The sequence below is a fragment of the Trachypithecus francoisi genome, unplaced genomic scaffold, assembly GCF_009764315.1.
Source record: "Trachypithecus francoisi isolate TF-2019V2 unplaced genomic scaffold, Tfra_2.0 Lachesis_group0, whole genome shotgun sequence".
NCBI classification, from domain to species: domain Eukaryota; kingdom Metazoa; phylum Chordata; class Mammalia; order Primates; family Cercopithecidae; genus Trachypithecus; species Trachypithecus francoisi.
In genome coordinates this window covers 158211736-158232572 of record NW_022681453.1, presented here as the reverse complement: position 1 = coordinate 158232572, position 20837 = coordinate 158211736, and the positions used below count along the sequence as shown (strand labels likewise).

The 20837-nt window shown below is 38.0% G+C and overlaps 1 protein-coding gene across 4 annotated transcripts in view; it reads left to right on the top strand.

The window, feature by feature from the left end:
- PPP2R3A (protein phosphatase 2 regulatory subunit B''alpha) overlaps nucleotides 1-20837 on the top strand; it is a 206345-nt gene that overhangs the window by 7067 nt on the left and 178441 nt on the right. For 2 of the 4 annotated variants that reach the window (XM_033212576.1, XM_033212578.1), the window contains exon 2: nucleotides 19133-19316. The exons of the other annotated variants lie outside the window; for them this stretch is intronic. The gene's annotated coding sequence lies outside the window, so the exon portion shown is untranslated. The remainder of the gene's footprint in view (nucleotides 1-19132; nucleotides 19317-20837) is intronic. 4 annotated transcript variants of the gene reach the window in all.

Sequence of the window (20837 nt, the reverse complement as noted above, 5' to 3'; positions counted from 1 at the left end):
CTCCCAGACTGTTTTCCACAGATGCTGCACACTTTTACATTTCTTCCAGCAATTTTTGAGAATTCTAGTTTCTCCACATCCTCACCAACACTTGTTGTTTTCTGGTTATAGCCATCCTAGTGGGTGTGAAGTGGTGCCTCATTGTGGTTTTTATTTGTATTTCCCTAACGACTAGTGATGTTGAGTGTCTTTTCATGTGTTGGCCATTTGTGTATCTTTGGAGAAATGTCTGTTAAAAGTCTTTTATCCATTTTTTAATTGGATTGTCTTTTGTTGTTGAGTTTAAGAGTTCTTTACATATTCTGGATACAAATCAGGTTTATGATTTCCAAATATTTCCTCTCTTACTGTGTGCTGTTTTTTCACTTTCTTGTTAGTGTTCTTTGCACAGAAATTTTTAATTCTTGTGAAGTTGAATTTGTTTTTTCTTTGATTGTATATGCTTTTGGCATTATATCTGAGAATCTATCGCCAAATCCAGGGTCCTGCCAGTTTACACCTGTGTTTTCTTCTGGGAATATATAGTTTTAGTTCTTAACATTTAGCTATTTGATGGATTTTGAGTTAATTATTGTATGTGAGGTAAGGATTCAACTTCATTCTTTTGCATGTGAATATCCAGTTATCCTAGCATAATTTGGTGAAAGAGCTGTGTGATTTTATGCAAGTCTGAGACTCTTATTTGTAAAATGAAAGTGATAAAAACACTTGCCTCACAAAGTTGTTGTAAGATTAAATAGGAGAGGATATATGTGTTACCGCTTTGAAAAGTATGTATCATTAAACAAATACTCATGATTATTATTGACATGCCACATAGAGCTTTCATTTGGTCAAGGCCCCATAGATTGACGTCCTTCAGAGACCACCAGATGTCTTCCCTCTTAGTGCATAGTGAATCACGATGTGACTAGAGGACTGATATCCCTGTTGTATCCCTAGGTCCAAAGTCACAGGGTCCTAGATGCAAGAGGTAGTTGGAGAGATTGCAGCTGTCCAGAACTGAAAGTATGTTTTCTTGTAGGGCATGTATTTGTTGAATTCTGTTGCTATTCCTCTGAAATTGAGGAATGTCTATTCTAGGTGTTTAAAGGCCCTAAAGAGTTTTCAGGCGTAGTAGGAAACTAAAAGGCAGTTTCTTATTGGACCAAGAATCCTCATGTTTCGCTCTATCAGCTTTTAAACTTCCAGAACTAAGACTGTTTCAAAGTCTAGTGATCTCACTTAGTTCAGTCAACAAATATTTATTAATTTATCACTATGTGCCAGGCACTGTTGTAGATACTGGAGATACAGTGCCTTTTAATACAAGACCAAACTCTCTTGACTTTGCATTCCTCTCTTAATGTTCTCTACAATTACCTAACTCACTGACTCCAGTTCCTTTTCCACCAGTCTCTCGAGTCCACATTAATCAGGCCCCTTCCCCCACTGAAGCACTCTTGTCAAGATCACCACTGCCCTTCACGTTACTAGCTCTAGTGAATCAGTTCTCAGTCTCTCTCTTACTTGACCTTTCAGCAGCATTTTACACAGTTGATTATTCCTGTTTCTTTGAAACGCTTCCTTCACTTAGCTTTGTTGCATTCTCTGCATTTCCCTCTCACCTTTTTGGAGGTTTAGTCTTTTTGCTAGTTCCTTATGATCTTCCTGACCCCTGAAAGTTGGAGCAATGCAAGGCTCATTAATACTCCATTCTTCCTTATTGACTCTTACTTCCTTGGCATTTCAGTCAGTCTCATGAGTTTAAATACCACCTATACAATGACAACTACATCCTGACTACCAAATGTATATCTCCAAGTTAGGAAATAACTTGCAGTAACGTCTTTTCCTTGCTTATGTCCTTCTCTGACTGCCTTTTCCCAACACAGCAGCCAAGAGGAATCTTGTTAAAAGTAAGTTATCCACTTACAGGCTTTACGCTTTCCTACAAGGCCCTTATATAATCTAAACTCCTCTTTGTCTTTCTGGCCTCATCTCTTACTACTCTTCCCTGTGCTTGCTTCGTCCCAGTCAAAAAGGGGACTTTTTTCTTCTTCCAACAAGCCAAATATGTTCCTTCCACAGAACCTTTGTTTCCCCTAATAAAGCCTCCTCCCTCATTCTCTGTCTCCCTTCCCTATCAAACTCAGCTTCTCAGCACTTTGGGATAAAAGGGAGGAGTATTCCTCTCACCCCAACCCCCTAGACTGAGCACTAAGGCTATCCCCTTCCTCTTGTTTGTTTATTCCTCTGACGCTTTCATTTGAACAGAGTCTCTCTCCTCCAATTGAAAAAGCAGCTTGAAAACTGCTTCTCTGTGAGATTAGAAATAAAAAGCAGAGATTAGTGGTTGTGAATGGAGATGTCATTGAGGGTTTAGGAATCCTAGCAAGGGCCACTTATCCCTTCCATTTTGTAGATCATAGGCGTATTTCGTATTTTACAGCCTTGGGGATTGGGCCCTAGAATACTGCTGTTGTGAGTGCTGATGTGCTTCTACCAATGCCGAGTCTTCCATCAAGCACTGTGGCCCAGTTGTTAGCATTTTGTCTTCTCATCTTGGCAATCTTGGTATTCTTCTAGTAGAAGGTAGAGACCCCTTTCCCATGGTGGGCCCTCCTCAATGAGAGAGGGCTCACTGGGTGCTGGCAGCAGTATTGAGATCCAAGTATTAAAGGCAATTGAGGGTTCTTTGTAATGAAGAGAGTGTGTTGATTCTACTGAGAAATGCCCCAGGCCTTAAAAGGGCAAACAGGCCACAGCTAGTGACAGTCTATCTAGATAGCAAGTTCAGACACTTCATCAGGGGCAGTGTTTCTCAGCCTGTCTGCAAACCTATAGGCCTTTATGTGGGCCCTCTGGTGGGTTCATGTTATTAAAATCTGGAATGGTGTCTGTTCTGATGTGTTGTTTTAGAAGAAAAGGTATTATTTCTAAGAATTTTTAGCCAAACAAGTATTATATAAATAATACAGTCTCTTTGCTTTCCTTTTCCTAGATGAGCTGATTTCCTAGATGATAAGTAGATAATATAATTTCAGATAGTAGTAATAGTGCTATGAAGAAAATAAAGTGGAGGGCTTTTCCCTAATGATAAACACTTGGGTTGTTTCCAATTTTTCCTTGTTTTAAACATTACTGCAATGAACATCCTGGTACTTGTGCAAATGTGTGAATGTTTATATTGCATAGATTCTGAAAGGTGGAATTGCTGAGTCATATAATCATATAGCTAAAATTTTAATGAAAAACTGCCAAATTGGTCCCCAAGATATCTGTGCTAATATTACATATATAAGATATATGATATGTAATCTAATTAAAAGCACTAATAATATTGAATATATTCTCTTTGTAAGAGTAATTAACATACTGTTAGGCTAAAAATCTTCATACCCTCACCAATTTGTGAATTTTTGCCTCTCTTAAAAGTTGTACAAAGTAGTATTTCCTTGTTTTAATTTTTGTCTCCCTGGGGCTGAATGTCTTCTTTAAAGTTTTTGATTATTTGTATTTATTTTTCTGTCTGTTGGGTTGCATAGCAGAGACTGCTGGTTACATCCTATGATCCATTCTTTCTTCATCTTTGGTAATAGGAACCCCAGCTTTTAGCCAGGCCCATTGTTGCCCATCTAGAACACTTGACCTCCTTGGAGCTAAGTATAACCATATAAGTTTTAGCTAGTGATATATAAGCAGCAAGGGTTAGGTGGGAAGTCTCCTTAATATGAGAAAGCACTCCTTTCTTCATCCCTTTATGTGTCTTATGTGTTGGAACACAGATGTAATGACTGAAGCACTAATGGCCATCCTAGACCATCAGGACCATCATGGTAGGTCAGTGAGCCAAAAAGGCTTGAGCATTTGGCAGAGTTGCTGCACTAAGAGGGAAGATTTTCTTTTGCATGAGAGGGAAATTTAACTTGTATTTTGTGTAAGCACTCTTACATTGCGTTTTTCTAGAATACACAACATAACAGGTGCTTGCCTTTTCTTGTTTATTTATGTTGTAGATAAATAAACTTAGATAAATAAACTCTAGATAAACTTAAATAAATAAATTCTGCATACTCATTGTTTATTATAAAAATGGTATATTTCCTCCACTCTGTTGGAGTCGTCTCCCTTTGTGGTATCTTTTGTTAAATAATAGTTTTTAATTTTGATGGCAAATTTCACTATCTTTGCCTTATAAGGCATTTGATTTTACTTACTTTTTTAATACTTCTTTTCTGCCCCAAAGATACACATAGAATCTTACTTTTTAATACTATTTTTAAGATTTAGATATTTAAGTGCATCTGGAATTTATTTTTGTGAATAGTGTGAGGGAAGAATCTTGTTCAGTTGGCCATTCATTTGGAATAATAATTTTAATAGGTGGCATGTCAAATTATCAGTTACTACATTCTCATATGTGAGTAATTGGTTTTAGGACCCTGGTCCCATTGATCTTTGTTTCTACACCGTTAATTTTAAATTGCAATAGTTTTATAATATTTTTTCTTGGTAAGGCAAGGTCCTCCTCCATTCTATTTAAAAAGTTAAATATATTTAAAATTAAATATTAAATAGGTATAGCAGAATATTTGTAAAACATATGTATAAGATGTAAAGCGTAGCAATACAATGAACTCTTGTTACCACTCAGTGTAAGGAAAAAACATTACCATTCCCTTTGTCCTCCCACTCCAAAGTTGTCTTGACTCTTCTGGCACATTTTCTAATTGATGTGAAATTTTCTAATTAGATTATAAATTGCTCTTAGAATCAATTTATATCATTGATATTAATAGTTCTGTGTCAATAAAATATTTAAATATTTTTCCACTTAAAGATAACAATTTGAGTGCTGTGATGTAAACATACAGTCATTAGAAGATATTGGTTGAATGTGGTCACGATCTCTAATCATTGTTTATTGTCTGCTTTGGTGGTTTTTAACCATTACACTGTTTTTAATTGTTCTTAGTTGCATTTGTGGTTTAATTTGTACTCGTAATGGACTGTTGGTTAAAGATGGAGCATGTGTGCAACACATGTCAAAATACAAGTTAGAGCATAAAAAATATAATTCTGCTAAATTATTTTAAGATGCTCTTTATTAAATACATAAGTTGCATTCATCTGATCAGAATTCTTTTTTTTTTTTTTTTTTTTTTTTTGAGAGAAAGTCTCACTGTCTTGTCCAGGCTGGAGTACAGTGGTGCAATCTCAGCTCACTGCAACCTTCACCTCCCGGGCTCAAGCGATTCTCCCCAGCCTTGGCCTCCTGAGTATCTGTGACTATAAGTGTGAGCCACCAATGCCCGGCTAATGTTTGTATTTTTGTAGAGACAGGGTTTCACCATGTTGCCCAGGCTGGTCTTGAACTCCTAAGCTAAAAGCTATCCACCTGCCTCAGCCTCCCAAAGTGCTGGGATTACAGGTGTGAGCCACAACACCTGGCTGATTAGCATTCCTGCCTCAGCCTCCCAAAGTGCTGGGATTACAGGTGTGAGCCACAACACCTGGCTGATTAGCATTCTTATAAAACATCAAGATATATCTAATATTTTGAAAACTGTATGATTAAAGGAAGCCAGGCGAAGGGTGTTTCTGTACTATCTTTGCAACTTTTCTGGAAACTTAGTTATTTCACAATAAAAAGTTTTTTAAAATCATTATAAAGATAGAAACATCAGCCAGGCATGCCTTATATTTCAAGTTATATGTTTATTTACATATGCTTGTAATTGGCAATTACTTTTTCCTATATCCTGTTCTAGAGAAAATAATTTCAGATTGGTGCACCAAATACAAATAGTATGGTAAAGGTACTCTGTTGAATCTCCTGAAAGATAACGTAGGCCTAATCAAATTAAGAGACTTTAATTTCTAAAATGAATTGCCAAATGAAAGACCCCATGTGGTATTAAATAATTAGGAAGTGGTTTTCTTGAAAAATAATTCATTTTTACCTTTCTGTATGATTGGTGTTGTGAACAACTGGATTTTTTTTTTTTTTTTTTTGGTAACTAATTGTACTCTTTAGGTAGTTAAAATTCTGAAAAAGAAAAATTTAAACACTTGAAAATGTGAAGAAAACATATGGGTGATTCTGTCCAATTTGACTTTTCATTTATTGGTAATAAAAATCTACAATGTGTTACAAAGAAATTCTCTCAAAGAACAGTATGAAACCGTTTCTCCTACCTTGACATTTAAAAACTAAACCCCCAAATTATCAAAATAAGCAGCTGATCTTTATAAGCTCAAAAATGTAAGTATCAGGTTATAGATGCAGTTTGTTATTTTGGATGCTATAATACAAACTAATTTTTAATCTGCATTTCAGTATACATTTGGAGCTTATCTTCTCATCAACCTGATTTTATTTACATGACAAAATAGTTCATCTACTGTAATAGAAGTCAGAATTTGTCCTTAAATATTATCAGTATTATTAAAGATTATGCCACATAAACTTTATAATACAATCTTTAATGATATGCTGATTTAAGATAAACTATTTTTACCTGAAATTGCTTTATCATATGTCATAAAATTTTTTTAATGATTTAAAAAATTCCTAAGGAAGTTTGCAGTATTACTTTTAAAATATTTATTTGGCCGGGCACGGTGGCTCATGCCTGTAATCCCAACACTTTGGGAGGCTGAGTCAAGTGGATCACCTGAGGTCCAGAGTTCAAGACCAGCCTGGCCAACATGGTGAAACCCTATCTCTACTAAAAATACAAAAATTAGCCGGGTGTGATGGCACTCACCTGCAATCCCAGCTACTCAGGAGGCTGAGGTAGGAGGATCACTTGAACCCAAGACGCGGAGGTTGCAGTGAACCGAGATCGCACCATTGCACTCCAGTGACAGAAGACTCCATCTCAAAAAAAAAAAAAAAAAGATTTATTTGTCAAATAAAAGGTTGAGAAACATTGATCTGCATTAAAGGCCTGACCACTGAAATTGTACTGATTGACGTTTGATTGGATCTGGATCCAGAATGGCCAGCCTGGAAAAGACATACCATTATCAGAGTGTGAGAACACGATGTGTCATATGATGGGTCCCTTTGAAGTACACAGCATTGCTGCTTATTTTAAAAGGGTAACAAGTTTCCCCTCTCAATCCATGTTGTTGCTTTGGTTGTAAAAGTGGGCACATGGGCACATATATTGCTCATCCTGCCATCATTATAATAAAAGATTAGAATGTCCAAAACATACTGGGTAGACAAAAAAAATATGGTCAGTGTCCATTACATATGGTAAGCGTTTTTTAGCTGCAGATGAAATGAAGAGAGACACCAAGAGAGGGAAGGGGGGAGAGTATTATGATAGCAAGAGCTGAAAGAAAAATAGAGTATCAATGAAGATATATATTTGCATGCTGTAGAAATTGATTGGTTTTAAGGAATAAACATCCACTTAAGTAAATCCACTATAAGTAAAATATTGTTTATAGTTAAAATACACAGGGAACACGTTAGTTCATTCCAATTTTATTAAGTACAGCCATCATGGAAAATGAGCATGCTTCTCTTTCTCTCTGTATTATATCTGCTCTGTTTTCTTAACACCAGTGTCTCCTGCCATGTTGCTCCTCATGAATGCCCCAAAACAGTGGCCTCAGGCACAAAATGATAGGACCTTTAAGACTCAGAACTCTCACCTAATTGACAGTGTTTCAGTGCTTCAATTCCAAGTTCCCAGGACAGAAAATATAATTGGTCTGCCTTGAGTTAGTGTCCCAACCAGATTTTCCAGAGATTGGAAAGCATGTGACAGATAGTTTCCCCATCTTGCCTGTGGACAAGGCAGGTCTCTAAGAAGTGGGTATAAGTCAAGAGGAAATGAATGAAATATCTTGTTTAGTACATAAGACAGAAGACTTGTTTGAAAAGAAGTTAATTGCTGCCCCAAGCCTTGGGGGATAAAAAAGCATAAAATGTGCACATACCCCCTCCAAAAAAAAAAAGTTGGTAAGTATATAATAGGAAAGGAAGGTTAAATTAGTTTATAACATGAACTACTTTTGCCCTGGGCAGCTTTATTGCCCTAGTAAAATTTATAGATGATTCTCACCCAACAGGAATGAGGGATTTTAGGAGGTGAGATGAAGTAGATGACTGGAACTTTAAGTATATAACCAAAAATTTCCATAAGATAGACTCCTATACATTGGTATAGACTATCTTGGGCCAAAATCTGTTTCCCCTTAAGAGCCAGTCGCCATCATGATAAAGCCTGTTTAGGCTGATGCCAAATCAACCTGGTGATTTCCATGAAGTTCCAGTCAGGTCAACTAGCTTGGTAACCACTGATGTTCAGGTGTCTTAGTTTTCCCACACCCACGTAGTGGAGTTTGGTTTGTCTTGAGCCATTCCTGCATAGCACAGGTGAGTGGTAGCAGGGCATTTGCAAGGAGGAGCACCACCAGGTGTAGGTGTACTGAATGACAGTGGTAACCTCAGAAGCTCTTAATGGTTTCCAGTCATCAGTACATGTGTGTCACTTTGCCTAAAGGACCAAGGCCTGGTTGACAGAATGTTCTAAAATGTTTGGATAACCAGATGCCTATACAGGAATGTGTTCTCTGGGGATTTGGACATAGGCTCTTTAAGTTTGGTGATCATGGTGATGTGGGTCCACCTTACTGGTGAGCCAGATGACTATTCAATAAGTAGACTTTTGTAAAGTAACTTGCTTAGCTGTAGTAGATTCATAATTGAGCATCTTGTTGGCAGTCTTTCTCGGTTTGTATGTTGGGGAGTTGTGCTGGGTCTTGGAGCTGTAGCGGATTGTCTTGTGTACTTTGCCTCTCAGTATTAGAGGATTTGGGATGGGGGCCAGGGTTGCTGGTCTTAGGTTCAAAGCAAATGCTATATTTTTTCATCAGGTAAAATGCCAAATGAAGCTGAGTAACTCTCAGAAATGGCCAGAAAGGCCACTTTATCCTAGATGGAGCCAGTTAGCCCTTCCTTAAAACGGATTACAAAAAGTGACCTTTTTTTCTAGTCTAGGTCTTGACCAAGGAAACAGAAATGGTGGTATATTAGCAATTTGCCTTCCTCCTTTCTTCCTTCTCTTCCTTCATTGAGTGCTTATATATGCTAGGTACTGTTTTAGTGTTAGGATGCAGTGGTGACCACGGCAAACAAAATCCTTGCCTTTGGAGTGTACGTTCTGTTGCAGGGATAAAGTGTGTAAACAGTAAACGTGTAAACAGAAAATAAATCCAAAAAACTCATAAGTTTTATAAAGACATTAAACTACATAATAGGACAGAGAGTAATGAGAAGGAGCCGGGGTCAAGGGAGAGGAAGAGGCCATTTGAAGAACTGAAAGAAGGCCAAGGGAGAATAGTACAAGATGAGATCAGGGAGGTGGTTAGCAGACTGAGCTATTACAGGCCATGGGAGAGGAGTTTAGACTTTGTTCAAAATCCTTTCAAACAGGAAAGCAATTCACTCTGATTTGTATTACTCTGGTTGTGCTGCTTGCAGAATGACTGGAGTTTGAAGAGGCAAGAGAGGAAGCAGGGACACCAGTTACAAGTCTATGACAGTACTTCAGGTGAGAGAGGATGATGGTTGGGATCATGATTCCCACAGTGGAAATTAGAAGTGGTCAAAATTAAAAGATATTTTTGAGATAGGGTTGACAGGTCTTACTGAATGAGTTTATATCCTGAGTCTGGGCTGCAAATATGGCAGTTGGCCATTCCACTTTTATGAACTTGCAAACAAGTTCACAGCAAGACACCTGTAAAAAGTTCTGTTTCGCAATAATGTACTCCAGTTGTGCATCTACTGGGTCATCGGGTTCTTTGTCTGTATAATGGGTAATTAATAACAAATTCTTGGGCCTCATCTGCAAAATACAGGGATTCCTGCAGTCCCACATGTAGGATGTCAGCTGAATGAAGAACTTTGAAAGTGTCTCAGGTTCTCATTATACCCTTCAGGGCACTTGAGGCTAAATGGCAGTCAAAGGTTGGTGAAGCAGCGTAGGTTTCTGTCCTGACCCTAGAGTTGGACCTGTCAGCTCAGCCTGACATACCACATATATGACCAGGAAATAAAAAGCAAATAATGAACAACCTTGCTGGCTCTCTTATAGCAGATGACTCTATTTATTCTCAACCCTCCCACTCTCAAATTCCTGACTCTGTGGTCAACCTCTGTACCCCTTCTGGTCTTTTGGTTTGGACTCCCCTTTGGATTCTTGAAGTTGAACCTTGCTGTTAGTTCTGCTTTCCCATCTGATCTCAGTATCATCTTCCCCAACTCCAGCCACCCCTGCAGTGCATACATAGCATACATACACACACCCCTTTCATAATATTGAATGAAAAATGTCCGCTGAAATTGCGACCACAGAACTCCACTAGAGGTGGTAATTCAGACTTTGTGTCCTATGGGTGGTTTTGCTTAGTTACGTGGCACTATTGAGCCCACAGAATCATAACTTTTGACCTGCGTTTGTCTTATAGATGGATGCGTACCTCATGCACTCTTTCAATTGGCAAGCTCAGTGCAAAAATGAACTAATAACGCTAGATGTGATAAGATTTTATAGTCTTGGTTGGTTAAATACAGGGCATCAGTGGGGTCAAGAAATAAGATACCAAAGCCATATCCAGGGCAGGAGCTAAGCAATGGGTTCTGTCAAGGGACAGGTGAGGACTGTGAAGGCTCAGCTCAAAGTAATCTGCATTTTCTTCTTACAGATACTTCCACAGGGCTTTTGTCCCATTTCTCTATCCCAGTTTAGTTTTGGGGTGTACTTCACAGAATCTGACCATTTATCCATTAAGAAAATATTATTGAATTTATATTTTATGCTATGTCCTGGCTATATGTTGGGGATATGAGGATGAGTAAATTGTGATGGTTTTCTGACTCATCTGTGTCTGCTTCACTGATTCATCACACTGCCACCTGAATCCCATCATCCCCCTTCCTGAAAAACTAAAACTAAAACCAAAGTGTTATAAATGCTTGATACTAAAAAGACAAGACTTTGCAAATAAATGGAAATTATTTCAGAAAGTTTCTTCTTTTCAGGGCATTTTTGCTTTTCTATTTATGTGTTTCCTCTAAATCAAATCCTATGTTTTACTCTTCTGTTAAGTTTCTTTAAATTGCTTTGTCTTGCCCTGATATTTGTGTTCTTCCACATTTAGAGCCTTCTGCGTCTTCTGTTTGCCTCTTGTTGATATATCTCACAGGTCATTTTTTTTTTTTAAGTCAAGTTTTATGCTTAGCCTTATGGCATGTTTTGTATGTAATTCTATTTCTGGATATGATGCCATTTGTGAACATGCTTTTAATTATGTCCCAGTCAGTTATATTGTTGAACAAGCTCATTGTTTTAATTTTACTTACAAAGTCTGACAATATACTTATAGCCTGAAGTTCAGAGAGAGGTATCACTTAACATTATTCATTGGTTTTTAAGAGTCACCTGTAAATTTTACTCCATTAACTTTATCTGTTATGACTTTCTTTTTATAGCTATTTTATGTGTCACAGTTTATTAGTTTTCAAACTTTTTGAAAAACAAAATTGGAGTTTAACAGAAATCTACCTTTTTGTTCATCCTATCCAGGTTACTATAACAACTTCAGTATTCTATAGATTTTCCCTCCCTCCTTCCCCTTCTAACTACCCTTCCTTTCCCTTCCATCTCTTTCCTTCTTTTCTTTCCTATTTTGAGAGTTCCTTCCCTAGAAGTTGAGAAATCTGGAATTGTAGCAGGGATTTAGGAACTTACTACCCCAGCTCCTTTAGCCTTAATATAGACATAGTATAGGACATAGTATAGGACAAAAGAGCTTTGATCTTACAGAAACCTGGACTCAAATCACAGTTCTACTTTCTGAGTATGTAACATGAGTAAATTCTTTTTAACTTCTATAAGCCTCAGTTTCCTCATCTGTGAAATAGAGATGACACTTCATTGTTGACATAAGAATTAAATTAGATGATGCATTTAAATACTCAGCACAATCCTAGTAATATGGTTTGGCTTTGTGTCCCAACCAAATCTCACCTCGAATTGTAATCCCCAAGTGTTGAGGGAGGTACCTGCTGGGAGGTAGTTGGATCATGGGGGCAGTGTCCCCCATGCTGTTCTCACAATGGTGCATCCTCATGAGATCTGATGGTTTTATAAGGGGCTCTTCCCACATTGCTTCCTCTGTCTCGTGCTGCCATGTAAGATGTGCCTGTTTCCCCTTCCATCATGATTGTAAGTTTCCTGAGGCCTTCCCAACCATGCAGAACTGTGAGTCAGTTAAACCTCTGTGTTAGTCCATTTTCACGCTGCTGATAAAAACATATCCAAGACTGGGCAATTTACAAAAGAAAGAGGTTTAATTGGACTTACAGTTCCACCTGGCTGGGGAGGCCTCACAATCATGGCAGAAGGCAAGGAGGAGCAAGTCACATCTTACGTGGTTGGTGGCAGGCAAAGAGAGTTTGTGCAGAGAAACTCCCATTTTTAAAACCATCAGATCTCATGAGACCCATTCACTGTCATGAGAACAGGACGGGAAGGACCTGCCCCCATGATTCAGTCATCTTCCACCATCTCCCTCCCACAACATGTGGGAATTATGGGAGCTACAAGATGAGATGTGGGTGGTAACACAAAGCCAAACCATATCAACCTCTTTGCTTTATAAATTACCCAGTCTCAGGTATTTCTTTATAGCAGTGTGAAAATGGACTAATACACCTAGCATATATAAGTACTTTAAAATGATGATGTAATAATATTAATCTTCTCTTTGAGAACCCAGTACAAGAAGGGTCAGCATAGCAGCACACCTCTGTCTCTAAGCCAGTCCTTCCCACTTTGTCTCTCTCTCTCTCTCTCCCTCCCTCTCTCCGTCTCTGTCTCTCCCTCTCTTTTCCTCCCTCCCTCCCTCTCTCTCATACACACATACTCTTCCCTACCTAAGGAATACAAGCCCAAGATCAGAGAATGCATGCCAAGTTCCCTACTCCTTGCTGTTTATCTGTTGATGAAAGTAGCATGAATTTCTGCAGAGAGTAGTCTTACACCTAATGTATACCCATTCCTTTGACCCTGCCAGTGGAGGCATACAGACGGATTGTCTTACTTGGAACTCACCAGTAAACTTTTTGGTAAATGATGCGTCTCCAGATGTGTGGTTATTAAGATGTACTCTTAGATGTTCTAAAGGCTTAGGATGTGACCATGGGATAAAGTGACTGAGACAGGGTAGAGAACAAGATCAGCATTATTATTGTTGTGGGAAAAAAGGTCAAGAAACTAAGAGGACAGAATATCACATGAATTATTTGTTTGGATGCTAAAATCAATAAGACTTATGACAGAAATAGTGTTGGAGTGACAGCCAGGAACTAAAATCAAGGAATGAAAGGGAGTGACCTTGGGGAGCCATAAATGACTGCAATAAGGAAGGATAGTAGGCAATAGAGTCTGATGGCATGTGACTGAGAGCAGAGGATTTTTGGAGAGCACAAAGGGAGAATGATCTGGAAGCAGCGGTGAGAAACAAGAAGGGCAGTTACCAGGTCTCATGTTTTGAGGCATATGGAAGAGAAAAAGAGTCATCATCTGTAAGGGATACAGGGAAAGCAGCATTCTCAGGGGAGAGTTCAGTTTCCATTTAAATATGAAGGTAAAGGAAGTTGAAGAAAGCTGCAGAGATCAAGAATATGAGGATTTTGCTAATAAGCTGCTCATGAGTCCTACGGGGCTCAGTGGAAGGGTTGAGTTTTCAGGAGGTACAAGGCGTAGAGGCTTAGATTTCATCATCAGTCACTGTCATCTCTCCCTTGCGTACATCCTCAATTCTTTTGACCCCTTTCACTTCAGCAACCTTGCCTGGCTAACCCCCAGAGCCAGTTAAATCCAGTTCTTTGCCTATTCCATGCCTGTAAAACCATGCTGCTGAACTTGCCTTATATTATCATATCCTCAAGTGGACCGTTAATGTTACCTGGCTATTATACTAGATTTCTCCAGCCATTTTCTCTCCTCTTTGGTGACTGTTTATTCAGTCTCCTTCATGTTGGATATCTCCTCCCCACTCTTCACGCTCAACTGATGGCCTTCCTATTTCACTAAGAAACTGAGTCAGGAAAGAGCTTTATCATCACAGCTACCCACTACCCACAGTAGTATCCATATACTCTGCTTTCTTTCCTGTTAGTGTGAAATAACTACCGTAAGTGCTTTGTGATTCTTTCTCTTGTATCATCAGCTTTCCTTTCTACTGAACCATTCTTCTGTGCATGAACATATGCTTTTATTTCTTCCATGTTAAAAATAATCCTTCTTGACTCCATTTTCCCCTCTAACTTTTGCCTTATTTAACGTAAACATTGTAGTAAAAAAGAAGTTTCTGTGTTGTGTTGCTTATTTTTCACTTCCTTTTCTTTCTTTAACTAAAGCCAGTCAGACTTCTTCCCCCTTAATTCCAATAAAACTGCTCTTTTCGGTTATCAGTGATGTCCACATCTGTCATTTCTCAACACCTATCTGACTTAACATTCAGGAACAGAGTTGATAGCTCACTTTTTCCTCCTTGAGATACCTTCACTTGGCTTCTGAGATACTTGTCAAGAACTATGAAGGATCTAAGAGTTTCCTGTATTTGTATACTAACAAGTTAGTATGCCACTGTTTCATGTATAATGGTAGAAGACACAAGACTTCTGGATCGGAGACAGAAGACAGTTTATTACTCACAGCAGTAACATAACCAGAGTATCAGTATTTTTGTGCTGGTTTCCTAATCCCCAGTTCTCCAAAAGCAGTATGAAGAGGCCAGATGACACCTGCACACACAGTAAGGCTGTGTTATTGGAAAGGAAACTTGATCTTAGGTGGAACCCAAATATTTTATAATGGGCCATAAGCATGCCTGCTCTTTGTTCCGGAGGGAAACATTATCTTTATTATGCTGAACAGTAACCTGTTGCTCTGGAGGGAGACATTACCAAGTCTTCCAAGGCTATTCAGTGTAAAAACGTCCTTGAAAGTATAGTCTGGAACTGTCATGTGTCACATCACCGACTATCAAGATAGTGCCTCACTTACAATAATTGCAGAAACATGAGACACCGATGGAGAATTGACTCACAGTAATTCTTCCCTCTCTGGCCATTTTTTATCATTCTCCTTTGCTGGTTCTTCTTCAGTTCCCCCATACTCTAGATCTACACTGTCTAGTACTGTAGCCGCTAGCTACATGTAGTTATTTCAGTTGACTGTATTTCAAGTGCTCAATAGCCATATGTAGGAAGTGGCTGCTGTTGCATGGTACAGATATAAAAATATTTCATCATCACAGAAAGTTCCATTGGACAGTGCCACTCTGCATGTTTGAAGTGCCCCATGGCTCAGCCTTTGGATATCTCCTCTTTACTTTCTGTATTCCATCCCTTGGTGATCTCATCTAGTTTCATGACTTTAAAATACGACTCCCAAATTTGTATCAACCCAGATCTGTCCCCTAAACTCCAGGCTTAGTTCTCTAGCAGCCGTCTGGACACCAGTACCTGAATGTCTTAATAGGCATCTTAAAGTTAACATGTCCAAAACTGAACTACAGATCCTCCTTGCAACCACTCCTTCCTCTCCCACAAACAAATCTTTTCTTTCTGCAGTCTTTCCAGTCTCAATTAATGTGAGTTCTCATCTTCAGTTGTTCAAGGATTAAAAAAAAAAAGAAAACAAAAAATCAGTTTTTTAAACCCTTAGATTTATTATTGACCTCCCTCTTTTCTATAAAACCCACTCGTGTATCCCATTGGCTCTACTTTCAAAATATATCCAGAATCTGACCACTTTTCACCCTGCTCCTGCTACCACCTAGTCCAAGCAGCATCATCTTTTGCCTGGATTGTTCTAATAGCCCTCCTTCTGGTCTCCCTCTTCTACTCTTGTCCCCTGTAGTCTGTTCTCATCCTAACAGCCAGATGATTTTGTGAAGAACATCAGGTCATGTCATTTCTCTGCTTAAAACTCCTCAGTAGCTTTCCATCTCACTTAGGTAAGAGCAAAGTCTAGTCATACTGGCATTCTCACTCTTGCTAAAACATTCAAGCCATGCTGCCACCTCAGAGCCTTTATATCTAGTGTTCCTTTTTGCTTCCTTTTCCCCTAAGCCACTGAAGACACCAGGCCAGTTGTCTTACAGAATGATCCATATCATGAATTTCTCTGCTTCTTCATGGTATTAACTTATTTCTCTATAGCCTGTATTTTCTGGAATTGAACATTAGATCTAAAGGATTGATTAATTAAATATTTTTGGTGAGGAAATTCCATCAGTGTTGCTGCAGTCTTCACACTGAATCATTTTGGGAGGCACATATTAAGTGATTTTCCCACCATTAGTGATGCCAGGTTTGTCTGACGTGTTAAGGTGGGAATGTTCAGGTCTTTCCATTATATATTTACATTTTTCCCTTTGTGGTTAACAAATAAGCTGAAGGGTGAATGTTATTTTTCTTTTAACGCTGTTATTTTAAGAACACTTTTTAGCTGTGGAACTGCTTTTTCAAATAAAACCTTTTTTGGAGATCCAGTATCTAAAACAGATAAAAGCAGAGCTGTTTTGTTGCAGTAGGAAATGCAGCTTCCAAGGGGACTTTGACAAGCACAGTTTTTAACCCACAGAGCCCACCCAAACACTTGAGAAAGAGGAGACCCAGAGGACACATGAAGTCTTAAAGCCACCTAGCATCTCATGAGAAAGGCTCAGTACACCTTCTATTAGAGCATAGTTTGGGAGCTCTGCCACTTCCTTGGAAAGCTGTGGTTGTGAATGATCATTAGAATGAGACTTGGTTTCTCCCTGGCAGTCCACCCACTGTTTTTAGTTGTCTCAGTGCTTTCTTGACATTCTATCTATCTGTTCTGCAGATGTGAAGATTTGAAATTACTTCACTTATAGTGTGTGTTGGGTTGCAGTCCCTTTTTGTTTCCCTTTTGGAAATTCTTCTTCATCCACAAAGAATTCCAGATTCAGACATTATTCATCTATGTCTGGAACACAAAAATCTCCTGAGCTTCCATATGTCTTACCTTCTTTCTACCTTTAAAATAGTCAGAATGCTGCCACAGCTGAAGTCAGTTTTCTCATTTGCTTGTTGCTTGCTTCCTTTCTGTACTTTTCTTACCATAAGCCTAACGTGCCTTACTAGAGTTAAATGAGTAAATTTACTGTGCCCATACAATGTGTGTAAGGTGTATACCATAGATTTTTATTTTCAGGGAAAGGAGTTTCTCTATATTAAGTGGAAAAAAACAGGCAATAAACTATAATCTCACTTTTGTTTAAAAAGTTAAATGCACAAAAATCTCCATGACTATTTATGTGTATATGTATATTTAAAGCCGAAAAGGATATTTACAAAAATGTTCACATTGATACTTCCTCTAGCTGTGATCTTTGCTTTCCTCTTTGTAATTTCTCTGGTATCACTCTCACTTTTGTTTACAGTGTGTCTAATTTCTGCAGTCGTTACTTTTATAAAGATTAGAACTATTGTTTAAAAAGACAAAAACAATAACTTTGGTTTGTCAGATCCAAACTGCCTTGAAGGCAGGTCCAGGCTCCACTCCAGCTTACTGCCATCCATACCATTCCTTGGGATTCTTATCCCAAATGAGCAGTTTTTCCCTGATACCATTATTCTATTTCTTTTACAATAGGTTCTTGGCCATCATCTAGAATCCACTAGGCTCTGAAGACCCTCTCTGCTCACTTGTATCAAAATGAACTTGTCAGGGAAGGGAAGGAGGATGTAAAAATGATGTTCTAAAAGGAATTGTCACTAGAATGTGATCTCCATCAGGACCCAGGAGGAGCTCAATAAATACCTCTTAAATGAATTGACCTATTATTTTTTGTCTCACTTATTTTATCTCACAAATTCCTATAAACAAGCCTTGTTTGTTTTCTATAATGCCCTGAACATTTGGAGCACTTATAAATTAATGAATAAAGTCCTTTTAAAAATATATCCATACTCAATAAAAATAAATTTCAGATTTCTTGTTATCTTTAACCAGAATTCGTGCTTGTACAGGAAATTAGAAAGGGACAGGACTTAAAGACAAAAGTGTTATGTTCAGATCCTGCTCATAGTTCTGTGATCATGATTAGTCAACTTAAGCCCCTGAGCTGCCTTCATTTATAGCCTCACTGATTCTCTTCTAGACTCTTTTGAGGCCTTCTGCCTGGCCTACCTACCTTTATCTTGTGTCCTCAAGTCTGCCCTCCACAATGCTACAAAGAGTAATATCCCACAGTACACATTTGATCTTGTCTCCTCCCCTAACCACAATTTGTAACCTCTCAGGGGCTTTGTAGTGCTGTGTTGCCTTTGCCCCTACTCCTTCAGCTTTGGCTTCTGGAAACCTGTCTTCAAGCTTGACACTCAGATAATACCACGTTCCTGCTAGCTCCCACACATCCCATGCTGCTTTCTGCTTTGCTCCCTTTTCTCACAGGACATTTTCCCTTCAGCCAACTACACTACTGTATTCCAGGACTGGGTTGTCAGATCCCCTCTCTGGTATGTCTTCTTTTGCCTAAAGGTTGTGTATCCACTTTCCTGCCCACTCAGACTGTGAGCTGCTTGAGGCAAAACCATAGAGTTCATAGTTCTTTATGTTGAAGGGTACCTGGCCTGTAGTGGGACTCAAATGTTTATTAAACTGTGTTATAAAGTGCATGTGTTCTTCTAAATTGTCTAAATGATTTTTACCTATAGATCATTACCTGATTTTTATATGTTCTCCTCCAAAATAAGAAAAATACTTAGAAAAGGAAATTGTGTGAACTAAAGTAACTTATAATATAGCTAGACAGAGACAAAAACTAGTGGTGATATTTTGGAGTATATAATAAAGAATTTTTTTAAATTAGAAAATGGTAAAAATTTAACCCCAAATATTCCTTTTGGAGATAGTTCTCAGAGAAATCAGTAGCTTTGCAGATTACATGCATTAAAAATTAATAGCCTATTCATCATACTTCCCACATCAAATAATACAAAATAGTTCTCTGGTAAAATATAGCCCTTTCCTAATTCAAACCAAGAAAAAACAAATTTTGTTTTTCTCGTGTTTCCTAGATCCCAGAGCCATCTTTCATCCTGTTTTTCCTGAAGAAAAGGTGAAATCTCTGTGAAGGAAGTGACTTGACCCAGTTACCGAGTTAGTCAGTGCAGAAGCTGAGACCAGGAGCTTCTGACTGCCCACCTGGTGCTTTTTACCTTCAGCCACATTTCCTTTTTCTCCACTGCGCTAAAAATAAAAGTTTTTCCTAATTTCCATATGCGGTAAAAATAAAAGTAAGTGCTTCCTAGTTCCCATATGTTCAAATCAGGTCCACTGCTGAATGTTTTTATATTACCCTTAGCCTCATTCAGACATTAGCCCTAAACCTAAAGCATTAATTGTTCTTTCATACCCATGTAAACAGTTTCTTTGAGCATCAGAAAATCTTTTCTATAAGAGGTGTTTTATTTTCTCAACTATATTAATTTTATTTATTGTATTTTTTAAATTTCTCAACTATTTTTGAAGTGGACACAATAAAATATTCCAGGTCTCCTTTTTTATTCCACAAATAGGCCTTACTATATACTTTTGGTATTCTTTTAAACTGTTCTTTGGAAGCAGTTTCCACACTGAGTCATCCACCCAAGATTGCCTGTGTTTTCCAGGCAAAGTAATAGTTTTATTATTTCTAAATGACTCATTACTTCTGAATCATTACACCTTGTGTACTCTGTTAAATAAAAAGTTTTCAAGACAATTTTCTAGTTTTTTTCTACTCTTAGTCCTCAAGTGATCTACCTAGGTGTCATGGACATTCAGTCAACTCTGTCTTTTCTTTATGATGTTGATCCTTTCTTCTTGAACCCTTTCATCAGCTGAGATAAGCAGTGGAATTTCTTTACCTCATACTCTGCTCCAGATGTTTCCTGAAGTGGAACAAATAAATAGCAACATAGTATGTGTAACACCATTCAATAATTTACATCATTACATTAATATTTAAGAATATATTAACTTCCCAAATTTCTCCATGAAATCAGGGAGAGACACCCCAAAAAATGTAACTCTAATATTTGCAGGGAGATGAATTCAGCTTCAGGCATGGATTTCAATACACATTCAGGAGAAAATATTCCCCATGTGGTTAAATATACTTGGCAGCGAAGAGACCAGAGTTAAAGATAAATATTTGAGAGGAAGTGCCAGATAAAGATTTTAAAGCCACAAAAGTAGACAAGATTTGAGCATACAAAGGACAAAACTCTAAGGAAGGCTGGCACATAGGGGACAAGAAGAGAGATGCAAGGAAGGAGACAGTGAATTTTCAAAGGGCAGGTGGAGAACCAGCCAAATATGTCCCAGGAGTCAAGCGAGAAAAGTGTTTCATTCTTTTCAACTATAAAACCATTGAAAATCCTTATGACCTTAGGATAAGCAAAGATCTTAAAGTAGTATATATAAATGTATTAACTGTAAAAGAAAAAATGATTAATTGGATTGATGAAAATTAATTTACAGGATTAAAACCTCCTACTCTTCAAAAGCTACTGCTAAGAAAATGGAAAGAGAAGCCACAGACTAGGAGATAATATCTATATTTAAAAAATATATATAATGAACTCAGAATTTAGTAATAAACGATGACCCAAAAGGTTCTGAATAGACACTTCACAAAAGAAGATATATATGGATTTTTAATAAGCATATGAAAAAATACTCAACATCGTTAGTCAGCAGGAAAATGCAAATTAAAGCCACAGTGGGATGCCACTTAAC